Genomic DNA, 12,118 nt, shown 5'->3' on the forward strand with positions numbered 1-12,118 from the left:
TAATTGATCTCATAGGTTGAAGTATGCGAGATACTTGGGGATAGTATGTGGGTGCTTGTTAAGGAACAAGTTCACTGAACATGACCCATTATGAGAGTTCCATTTGGTATTTCACTCAGGTGTCCATTGTGACGACCTGTTCCTTGATCGCTACCGATGTCCAAGTCATGAGGGAGAACCCACCAAGTCCCAAGCAAGCCTTATTTGAAACTCTTGTTAATACGTTATATTCATTCCACCAATCTATGTAATTGCTTTGAACCGTATAATTCTTCGCAATATACTTAAAATGTAAAGCCGAACAAATTAACTAAATTTTATTCCACATCATTGTATAAATACATTAAAGTTCATAATCTCCAAAAGTACATTTGCATTAACACTAGTGTCTATTTACAAATCAAAATACACTATGAACGACTCGACCTCTAGTAGTGGAGCGACTCGAAATTATAACACCCCATACCCTAGTATAGAAGCTAATAAGACCTTATCGATAAGACGAAGGGTCAAGTGATGTAAATTTAAGTGCCAAAGAGTGGTGATGGGTGAAAAGAATATTGTGAAATAAAATAATATTTTATTAATAAAATAATATTAAAATATTAATATTTTATCAATTGTTGAAATTAGTCATGAAAGAGGACTATATGAGTAGTCTAAGTGGGGGAGAAGAAGTAAGAAAGAATTTTGAAGAAAAACGGCATTAGTGGGGCTCGCGTGCCTTTATTAAATTAAGCAAGAGTGGGTAAGTATATATTTAAATATTATGTGACACTTTGATGAAGTGCAAATTTTATATTTTATTTGTACAAGTGTGAAGAAAGGAAAATAGAAGGAAATTGGAATTGAAGAATGTAACACGCCGTACTTTGATATGTTAGCTAATAAAGCTTATCGGATGCCAACTGAGGTTAATTAGAGTGCTTAAAAGTGATGAAGGGTGAAAGGCATAGTTTGGAATAAAATATTTCGCATGCGAAGAAATAATAATTAAATAATATTATTTTTATTGAAGATGAATTAACGAGATAAAAAGTGATTCAGAAGTGAATCGGGGCCTAATAGGACATTTTGGGTACCAAGGAGACAAGTGAAAATTTTTGAAATAAAATAATATTAAAATATTAATATTTTAGTCGATATCGAAATTGGTTATGAAGGAGGAGTATATGGTCAATCTAAGTGGGGGAGAAAAAGAACGAGGAAATTTCAGAGAAAAATGACGTTAGTGGGGCCTACGTGTCTTTATTAAATAAAGTTAGCACGGGTAAATATATATTTAAATATTATGGTGATACAGCATTGAAGTGCAAACTTGATATTTTGTTGGTACAAGTGTTAAGGAGGAAAAATAGAAAGAAATTGGAATTAAAAGATTGTGGGAGGACTTAATTAAAAATGGAAAAAAACCTTGGAGGGCAAAATGATAATTTTACCATTAGTGTGGCCAAAGCTTCCTTTGGAAGCTTTGACTTTTATCTTCTTCTCCCATGACCAGTTTTTATCCACCCAAAAGATATTTTCTTCTTCTCCATCATGCTCCCACGCTATTTTCACCTTACCACCATGGAAATCAAATTTTTCATTTTTTTCCTTCATTTCTTTTCCTTTCCTTTCTTTTCTTACTTCTTCCTTCTCCTACCTTATTGTGCACCAAAACCACAACTTCTAACCCCATTTTTTAGCACAACTAAACCCTAGGAGAGAGAGAGAGAAAAAAATCTCTCTTTCTTTCTTTCATTTTCTATTTCTACTCCACCTTCATCAACACTTGAGTTTTCAGCTTCAAATCTTCATTTTTAAAGCCAAAAGGTATATATTTGCAACTCTTGAAATTTCTGAATTTATGGTTATATTTTCATATTTCATTTCCTAATTTCTTCAAATTCTTTTTCTTGAAAATATTAGATTTTTGTTGATCTTTGTTCCTCCAAGCTCTTCAAGGTAAAGAAACCTTAAATTTGAATAGTCAATTTAATGGGTTTTTGAATTAAACTAGAATTCTAGATTAAATGTTAGGTTAAAATGCAATTTAGCTAGTGTATATTTGTTAGAATTTTTAAGTTCAAATTCATGACTTATTTGAGGCTGTCATGGTTTAATTGTAAATATAGGTTCTGATGGTATTTCAGGATTTACTTGGATTAGGATCTTGTGGGTGCTAGTTTTATAAGATGACATTATTAAGGTGAGCGAACTTGCATTTAACAGGTTTTGAACAAATGCATATGTGTTGAACGAAATGTTAGAATATCCTTGGTGGACTCTTTTCAAATTTACGTACGGGAATAAGCTTTTCACAAGTGATACTTCTACGTTTTTAAATGTAAAATGTGATGAATTACATATTTGAAATATTATGTTGAATTGCCAATTGAATTGTGGCATGTGATGTATTGTTATGCAAAGATTCTTGTTACATGTTGTTGTGTGTGCCATACATGGAAATGTAATGTTGAATGATAATTATGACCGTGCATGTGCAGTGTGGGAATGCACATGACGATGCTGGTAGTGTGCAGTGTAGGAGAGCACACGTCGATGATATATGCCATGTGCGGTGTGGGAAAGCACATGATGATGATATTTGCCATGTACGGTGTGGGAGTGCACATGAGGATATTAGCTATGTGCGATGTGGGAGTGCACATGAACTGAGTTGAGGATGGTAGTTGTATGCGTTGAGCCATGTTGTCTGGTTAGGATTGGCCTTGATGTGTTTCATGCATGTTTGAAATGTGATTGCATTGAATGTTGAAAGTTGAATTTCCTAAATGTTTTAAAATGATTTAAAAGTCAACATGGCATCAAGTTTGTTTATGATATACAAATTGCATGGTTTCAATACAAGTGCATCATGTTTTCTAAAGATCTTCCATATCGTTTGCTTGTTCCCTTCGTATGTTCACTCATTGGGTTTATACTCATTCTTTTCAACTTTATGTTTTAGTTTTTAAGATCAAAGGTAGTTGGATCCTAGGTCGAGGTGCTCCCTCATATTCATCTTTCGGTAGGTTCATTATGAAGCCCAGAGTCACTCCGCTGGTAGTCAATGGTCTTTGTATGTATATATGGTAGTTTAAATGTAAATTGTGAGATTTATTATAAACACTATATCTGTAGTTTGATTAATATTGTCGCCATAGGCGGGCATGCGATAATACTATTTGAGAATGATATATGCTTGGTTGTCACGATTGATTTCCGAAGGAATTATTATTGAAAATTACGAACTGTGGATTTAAAGAAATATGGGTGATAAAGGGACTAATGAATAGGTTTACATAGAAAGCCTTGCTTGGGCCTAATGGGCTATGCCTATTTGGCCCATGCACCAGTCATGTCCTGGAATTTGGATTGTGACAAAGAAATGTTGGAAGGACCAAATTATAAAGGATGAAAAGTTAAAGGGTGAAATGGTCAATAAGGAAACGTTTGAGGACTTATGTGGAATTTCAACCTTTGAAGTTAAATGGGAATTAACTAATCAAGGAAAGTTAAATTATCTGGGATAATGAGATGTGCATGTAAATTCACTATTACTTGTAAATGATAGCATGCAAAAAGGAGAAAGTTAAAAGGGAACATGTGGGACCCCATCATGTGAAGTAAAAGGAAGAATAAGACTAAATTTATTTGCATGTAATGAGATTGGTACATTAGGTGCTCAAATGAGGAAAGCAAAATATGGGATTCATGTGACTTAAATGGATTAATGAATGACCAAATAAAATATAAGGTGAAGGTGGTGCACGTTGGTCCCGATAATATATGCTAGAGAGGGTGAATAGCACAATTTAGCTCTTAACAATGTTGGAAACTAATTTCCAGAACTTATGAAAATAAAAACAGAGTATAAGATGCACAACAATTTAGAGTGGTTCGGTCCAAGACCTACATGCACTACCTTGATTATCCAACCAAGGATTTTTCCACAAATTCACTAAATACTGGTGAAATTCACAAGCTTTCACCAAGCTTTACAATGGCTTTTCACAGGCTCAGCCAAAACCTTTTACATTATTTTTTTACGGGATCAACTAAAACCCAAAGTGGTTTTCCAAGGCTTAACCACAACCTTCAACAATCAAGCTATCCCAAGCTTGAACAACCCCTTAAAGTGACAAGAGAAGTAGTAAAAGAAGGTACCTATGATCACTGGTTGATCTGAGTGGTACAAGATTGAGTGTTAAATACAAATGCAAAAAGTAGACGTTTAAGTGCAGATAAGTGCAGTGAAGCTTTTCTGATTTTTCAACTTTCTATAGCTCAAATCTCATTCAAGGCTCCTAAAAACTTGCTTCTAATTGTTGGAAGACCCTTGTATACCTGGAGATGCAACTCTGATGGCAGTTTGACAGTTTATGATCGTTGGAAACAGTTGAGGATGAGTTATAGCCGTTAATCTGTCTTATAGTGCTCTGGTTTAAATTGCAGCCAAAGAGCTCTTAGTTGACTGACTTGGTCGACTAAGTTGGTTTTGTTTCTGGTTGCAGATTCTGGCAGATAGCAGTTAGTCGACTGACTTGGTCGACTAAGTTGATTCTGTTTCTCAAACTCTTCAACCCGCCATTCCTTTAATTTGAAACTTGGTCAACCAATATTCTTCTTTGTTTCATCAATAGGCTTCCTCCTTGTTAGATAGTTACATCTTGTCATTTTTATTCCTCTTTTTCTTTTGATATACTCTTTGAGGAGTTAAATGATTAATTTCATATATTAATTTTCCTGCACACTCAAGTAAAGATATTAGACACAAATGAATGAAAATGTTTTATTATCATCAAAAACTAATGGAGCCAACAGTGCATGAAATAGGATTGGAGGAATAAGGTGGTGCATGAAATAAATAATAAAGGAAGAAAAAATGGGATGGTGAAAGTAACGGATGGAGAAGTAAAGTGAGGGTAGTGTGATACCCCATACCTCATACAAAAGTCAATAAGGGCTTATCTACAAGATAAATGGTCAATTGACGTGGATAAAAGTGTCAAAGAGCGGTGACGGGTGAAAGGAATATTCTAGAGTAAAATATTTCGCACGCAAGGAAATAATAATTAAATAATAATATTTTTGTTGAGGATGAATTAGTGAGATAAAAAGTGATTCGGAATTGAATCGAGGCATACAAAGACACTTTGGGTTCCAAGGAGATAAGTGGAAAATCTTTTAAAAAAATAATATTTTATTAATAAAATAATATTAAAATATTAATATTTTATTTGATGTTGAAATTAGTCATGAAAGTGGCGTATATGGTCAATTTAAGTGGGAGAGAAGAAGAATGAGGGAATTTCAGAGAAAAATGACGTTAGTGGGGCCCGCGTGTCTTTATTAAATAAAGCTAGCATGGGTAAGTACATATTTAAATATTATGGTAATATCGCGTTGAAATACAAACTTTATATTTTCTTTGTACAAGTATAAAGGAAGAAAAATAGAAGAAATTGGAATTAAAAGATTGTTGGAAGGACGAAATTAAAAAGGTGAGAACTTGGAGGGCTAAATAGTCACCCTAAACCTTGGACGAAATTAAAAGAAAGCTTTGACTCTTTTCTTTCTTCCCCATGACCAGCCCTCAGTCTCTAGCAAATATCATTTTTCTTCTTCTTCTTCACCCACCTGACGCCACTTTCCTCCTTGCAACCAAAATCAATTCCTTTTTCTTTTCCTTCCTTTATTTTCCTTTTCTTTCTTCTCTTGATTCTTCATTCTTCTATTTCCCTTTTGTTCACCAAATCCACCATCCTCCACCCCATTCTCATAACAAATGGACTTTAGGAGAGAGAAAAAAAATTTCTTTTTTTTTCTTTTCTTTTCCTCATTTTCCATTATACACCACTTTCATCACTACCCAAGCTTTTTTAGCTTCAGATATGCTTTTTTAAAGCTAAAAGGTATACATTTTTAACTCTTAGATTTTAAGATTTATGGGTTTATATTTTCGGATTTTATTTCCTAATTTTCTTCAAATTTCTTTTCTTGGAAATATTATGTTTCTGTTGATCTGTATACCTCCAAGCTCATCCAAGTAAAGAAACTTTAAATAAGAATAGTTGGTCCAATAGGTTTGTGAATTAGACTAGAATTCTAGGGTAAATGTTAAGTTAGAGTGTAGATTATCTGGTGTAAATTTATTAGAATTATTAAATTTAAATTTATGACATATTTGAGATTGTTATGGTTTATTGGTAAATATAGGTTCTAATGGTACTTTAGGAGTTACTTGGATTAGGATCTTGTGGAAGCTAGTTTTGTAAGGTGCCATTATTAAGGTGTTTGAACTTGCATTTAAAACGTTTTAAACAAATGTGCATGTGTTTGAATAAAGTATTTAAATATCCTTGGTTAACTCTTTTAAAAATCTTGCATGGGAACAAGCTTTTCAAGAGTAATGTTTCTATGCTGTTAAACGTGAAATGTGACAAATCACATGTTTGAAATATTATGTTGAATTGTCAATTGAAATTGTGGTGAGTGATGCATTGGAAATTTGTGATGTTTTAATCTAGTGGCATAGCAGTTAATATTAATTTCTTTGAATGTCGGACTATGCAACCATGTGTATGCCCAATAAAATAATAAACTTTGTGGAATGTATTATTATGCAAAGATTCTTGTTATATGTTGTTATATGTGCTATGCTTTAAAAGATAATATTGAATGATAATTATAACCGTGCGTGTGCGGTGTGGGAGTGCACATGATGGTGATGGTGGGTGTAGTGTGGGAATGCACACGATGATGATATTTGCCATGTGTGGTGTGGGAGTGCACATGATGGTATTAGCTATGTGCGGTGTGCGAGTGCACATGATGATATTTTTCATGTGTGGTGTGGGAGTGCACATGATGGTATTAGCTATGTGCGGTGTGCGAGTGCACATGAGATGAGTTACGAATGGTGGTTGTGTGCGTTGAGCCATGTTGACTAGTTTGGGAATGACCTTGATGTGTTGAATGTATGTTTGAAATGTCTATATATATATTTATGTATATATATATATATATATAATACATATACATAAGTTCTTATACGCATGTGTGCTCTTCTCGTAGGATAGAGATGATTGTAAAATGAAATGTGATTGCTTTGAAGGTTGAAAGTTGAATTTCCTAAACCTTTTAAAATGAATTAAAAGTCAACATGGCATCGAGTTTGTTTATGATATACAAATTGCATTGTTTTAACACAAGTGCATCGTGTTTCCTAAAAATCTTTTGTATCGTCTGCTTGTTCCCTTCCTATGTTTACTCACTGGGTTTATACTCATTCTTTTCAACTTCATGTTTTAGTTTTCAGGTCCGAAGGTAGTTGGATTCCTAGGTCGAGGTGCTACCTCCTATTCATCCTTCAGTAGGTTTACCATGTCACTTCATGATAGTACCCACGCCCACAGTCACTCCATTGGTAGTCAAGGGTCTGTTGTATGTTTATATGTGATGGTTTTATGTAAATTATGAGATTGTTGTGAACTCTATATTTTTGGTTTGATTAATAATGTCGTTTAGGGTTGACAAATGATAACTTTATTTTGAGAATGGTATATACTTGGTTTTTATGATTTAATTTTGAAGGAATTCTTATTAGAAATTATGAGTTTTAGATCTTGAAGAAAGAGATGTGATAGATGGACTATTGAACAGGTTTACATAGAGAGGCTTGCTTGGGCCTAATGGGCTATGCCTATTGGGCCCATGCGTCATTCATAGCCTAGGATTTAGGTTGTGACAGGTAGATAATGGACCAATAAGCAAGGGAGGAAATTAGTGCATGAAATTTGAGTGGGGGATGAATTGGTCCAATGGGAGTTAAGGAATATATAAAGAAAGGAAAGGTGTGGAAAGGCTTGGAAAAACTGTACCTTTGAGAGAAAAGAAAGAGAATCGACCTTGAAAGCAAAAGGAGGGAAGAAAGGAGAAAGAAGAAAAGAGAAAGAAGGAAGAAGAAAAAGGCTTGGAGGAGGCTCGGTTTTAGGGAAGATTGGAGAAAAAAATCGAAAGGTTTTCTTTTGCATGCCATTGTTGGAGCTTGAAGGAGGAAATGGGGTTTCGACCTAGTGATTCTCAGGTAAGGAAGGTAAATGCTGTCATTTTGTTTGAATGTATGCTTTGTAAACTGATTTTAATGTGAGATTGTGCTTGTGGTAGAATGGATCTACAAGGATTCAAAGAACCGGGTGCATGCATGTGGCTTGTTCTTGAAAGTATGGTGAGTTAAAGCAAGACAAATAATGGGTAAGTGCTTGAAACCTTGAGATCATGGGTGGAAAGAAAAGTAAGATGGATATTAATTACTTGTGCTTGTGGCAGCAATGGTGACCAAGGATGTGAGGAATTTGTGACTTATGTGAGGGATTCAAGGTGAACATGCAATGTGAGTACATTATGTTGCATTGGATTTAGTTGGTTGAAAGTTCATAGATTGCATGTTAGATTATTGTGAATGATGAGGATGAAAAATATGAAATTTGATTAAGGATTCATTAATCAAGGTGCTGCCCATATATATGTATAATTAAGTATTTTAGGTTTAATTTGTTGCTCGGAAGTGTGTAAGTGAGGAGGGTTTGCTGTGGTGGTGTACCGGATGAGATAACGGGTGACCGACAAGTAGAATTAGTAGAGACGCACCTGAACCGATAACGACGTAGTGTCCCGCTATTGTGAGGTGAGTATGGGGTGTCTATTTCAAAAAAATTCCGTATTATATAGAATGATGTTTCATATATAACTATATGATTAAGATTTATACACTATTATTGTGAAAAACATGAGCTGGTAGAAATGCTAGGCAATTGTGGATGCCATGACTTTTGAAATTGTTTTGAAAATATATATATATAAATATATATATATATATATATATATATATATATATATATATAATATATATGTATAACAATGTAAATTGTTTGCACTTAAGTGTGACCTATGTCTATAAAGGGGACTCTTTCCTTTGGATTTTCACAAGTTTGAGTCAATTACTAAATTAGGAATTTAGAAATTTACCATGGGATTGTTGCTTTTCTTTGTTATTCTAGCTCTCCGTATCGTGGTCCTTTTCTTTCTCAGAAAACGTAGACACAATCCCCCTAACCCCCTTTGTCTTCCCTTGATTTGTAGCTTACTCCAGCTTAATAGTTCACCAACCCCTCATATTTTTCTTTGGAAGCTTTCACAAAAATATGGTCCTTTAATGTCTTTGCAGCTTGGTCTAAGACCAACTCTAGTTTTTTCTTCACAAAAAATGGCCAAAACCATCTTGAAAGCTCATGACCTTGATTTTTGTAGTAGGCCTCGTTTCCTTGGCCAGCACAAATTGTCTTACAATGCCTTAGATTTGACTTTTTCACCTTATAATTTTTATTAGAGAGAGATCAAGCAAATTTGCAACCTTCATCTCTTTAATTAAAAGTAGAGTGCTATTTTATCGTCCAATTCGAGAAGATGAAGTTGCTCACATGATCAAATAAATATCCAAATCATCTTATGATTTGAAACCAATCAACTTGAGTGAGTTGTTGATGTATGTTACCAGTACAATATATAACTTGTGGAATAGCCTTTGGCAAGAGGTATGATGATGAAGGTAGTGAAAGAAGTAGATTCCATGGGTTGTTTAATGAAACTCAAGCCATGCTGGGGAGTTTTTTTGTTGCTGGCTATCTCCCTTTCATAGGTTGGTTTGATAGGCTCTTGGAATTACTGGGTCATCTTGAAAAAAATTTAAAGATTTTGATATATTCTATCAAGAATTTATTGATGAACATCTTGACCCCAATAGATCAAAATCAAAGCAAGTGATATTATTGATGTTTTACAACAAATTTGGAAAGATTGCATATTTCAAGTTAATCTCAATTTTTTTTGGAATAAAATATGAATTCATTATCATCACTAAATAAAAACAACTGACAAATATACTTTGAAGCAACATTTTCAATAAACATTCTTCTCAACACTGCTAATCTCCTCCGACCAAGCTTCCAGCCTCTTTAATGATTGCTCGTTGAAAATCCTCTGGCATTTGAGAAATATTGAACCAGGCAATCGCTTCCTCTCTCATTTCTTTTGCCTTTGTAGCCATCATGTGCGCTACTTCATTACCTTCTCTTGAGCAATGGAGGATATCAAAACAATTAATACTCTCTATCATATTTCAAGTTGATCTCAATTTTGATCACAAAAAAATTGTGCTATGGTTCGATCTTCACTCAAACATTTACTTTGGTTAATTTTTCAAAAATAGCTATTATCTGTGATCAATGATCTTTTAAAAAAAGATTATATTCATCATTGACTTAAAATTTTCATATTTATCTATCCATAATTTTTTTAAATTGTTTCAAATTCGTCCTTCCATCAGTCAATTGTTAACATTGTGCAATTTGTCACATTAGTCTCATGTATATGTAACTAACATTGTGCAATTTGTTATGTATATGTCCACGTGGATAAATCCATCAACAATTCAATTATATGTGGCACTTATGTGTTAAATTTTGTGAAGATTCTAACGACCATTGACTGATGGGAGGATGGATTGATTTGAAATAATTTAAAAGGTTATAAATAATTAATGTGAAATATTTAGGTCAAGGATGAAAATTAAACATTCTTAAAAAGTATGGGGTTGTAGATAAAATTTTCTCAATTATTTATTGTTATCATTTATTTTCTAACTTCACGGTGGGAATACAAGCTTATGCAATTATTTCCTTTTTATGCAGATTATGTTTGTTGGTGGAATTGACACTAGTGCTGCAATAGTGATTTGGGCCATGACCTTTTTATTGAAGAATCCCAAGTCTATGAAGAGAGTTCAAGAGGAAGTCAGAAATTTGATTGGAGATAATATTTTCATAAATAATGATGATATTCAAGATTTGTCATATCTTAAAACTGTGATAAAAAAAGCATTCAGATTGCCATCAACAGCTCGGTTATTATTGTCATGAGAAATAATTAGGAAGGGTGATATTGACGGATATAAAATACCTGCCAAAACACTAGTTTTTGTCAATGCATGGGCTGTAGGAAGAGATCTTAACACCTGAGAAAACCCAATGAGTTCTATCCTGAGAGATTCATTGACAGTTCAATTGATTACAAAGGACTAGACTTTGAGCTCATGCCATTTGGTGCTCCTAGAAGGGGTTGTCCTGGAATATATATGGAAATTGCAACTATGGAGCTTGCTCTTGCTAATCTTCTTTGCAAATTTGATTGGGAAATGCCGGTTGGGATGAACAAGGATGATTTAGACTTTAATGTGATACCTGGTGTTGTTATGCACAAAAAAAGAAATGCTCTTTGCCTTGTGGGTAGGAAGATTAATGTTTGATTTGTTGCATGTAAGATTAACTTATTTGGTTGCTTGCTTTGCTTTGGAGTGTGTCAATTACATATTGTGCTTTGTGTGTATTTCAAGGTCAATGTCCATCTGGGTCAGTAATGAATCTTAAGCAAATAGGATTTCATTTTTCTTAAAAGAATATGACTTCCCTACCATTTCAACTTAAATTTCAAATATTCTGCACGGTAAAACGTTTTATGAATGGGATATTTTGTTAATCAGTAATGATTTTTGAAAAAAAAATATGATTTATGTGACATATATTTATAATTTGAATGGAAAGGATATATTATATATCTATGCACTGTTTTTCCCTCTTTCCTTACTCATTTTTAATCTTAAAAATTGTTAGTACATAGTAATAAAGATGTAAGATATTAGCAAAAGGAAATTAGATAGCATGGATAATGTTATGTGCTATAGAATATATTGAAGTATGAAATTATTTGGATCATAAATTAATATATTGAAGATGTAGAGATTAAAATGTCTTCAAATTTAAGATCAATTACATTAATAAATATTTAAATTCGGACAAAATTATCATATTAAAATTGTGGGGTCGCAAAAATAATTAAAGCTCTTGCCTTATATGGTAAGTTGGTTGTAATTTTTTTCCTTACACGGAAACCTAGGATTTACTTACCATGAATTAATGATTTACTCTTTTTGGCCCTTGCCTTGTATAGTAAGTTGGCTGTACCTTTTTCCTCACAAGGAAACCCAGGATTTACTTACCATGCATCGGTGTCTTAC

General features: G+C 33.5%; 1 pseudogene; it reads left to right on the top strand.

The window, feature by feature from the left end:
• LOC108663612 lies at positions 9,017–11,350 on the top strand (annotated as a pseudogene).

Source organism: Theobroma cacao, chromosome 10 (genome assembly GCF_000208745.1).
Source record: "Theobroma cacao cultivar B97-61/B2 chromosome 10, Criollo_cocoa_genome_V2, whole genome shotgun sequence".
Classification (NCBI taxonomy): Eukaryota; Viridiplantae; Streptophyta; class Magnoliopsida; order Malvales; family Malvaceae; genus Theobroma; species Theobroma cacao.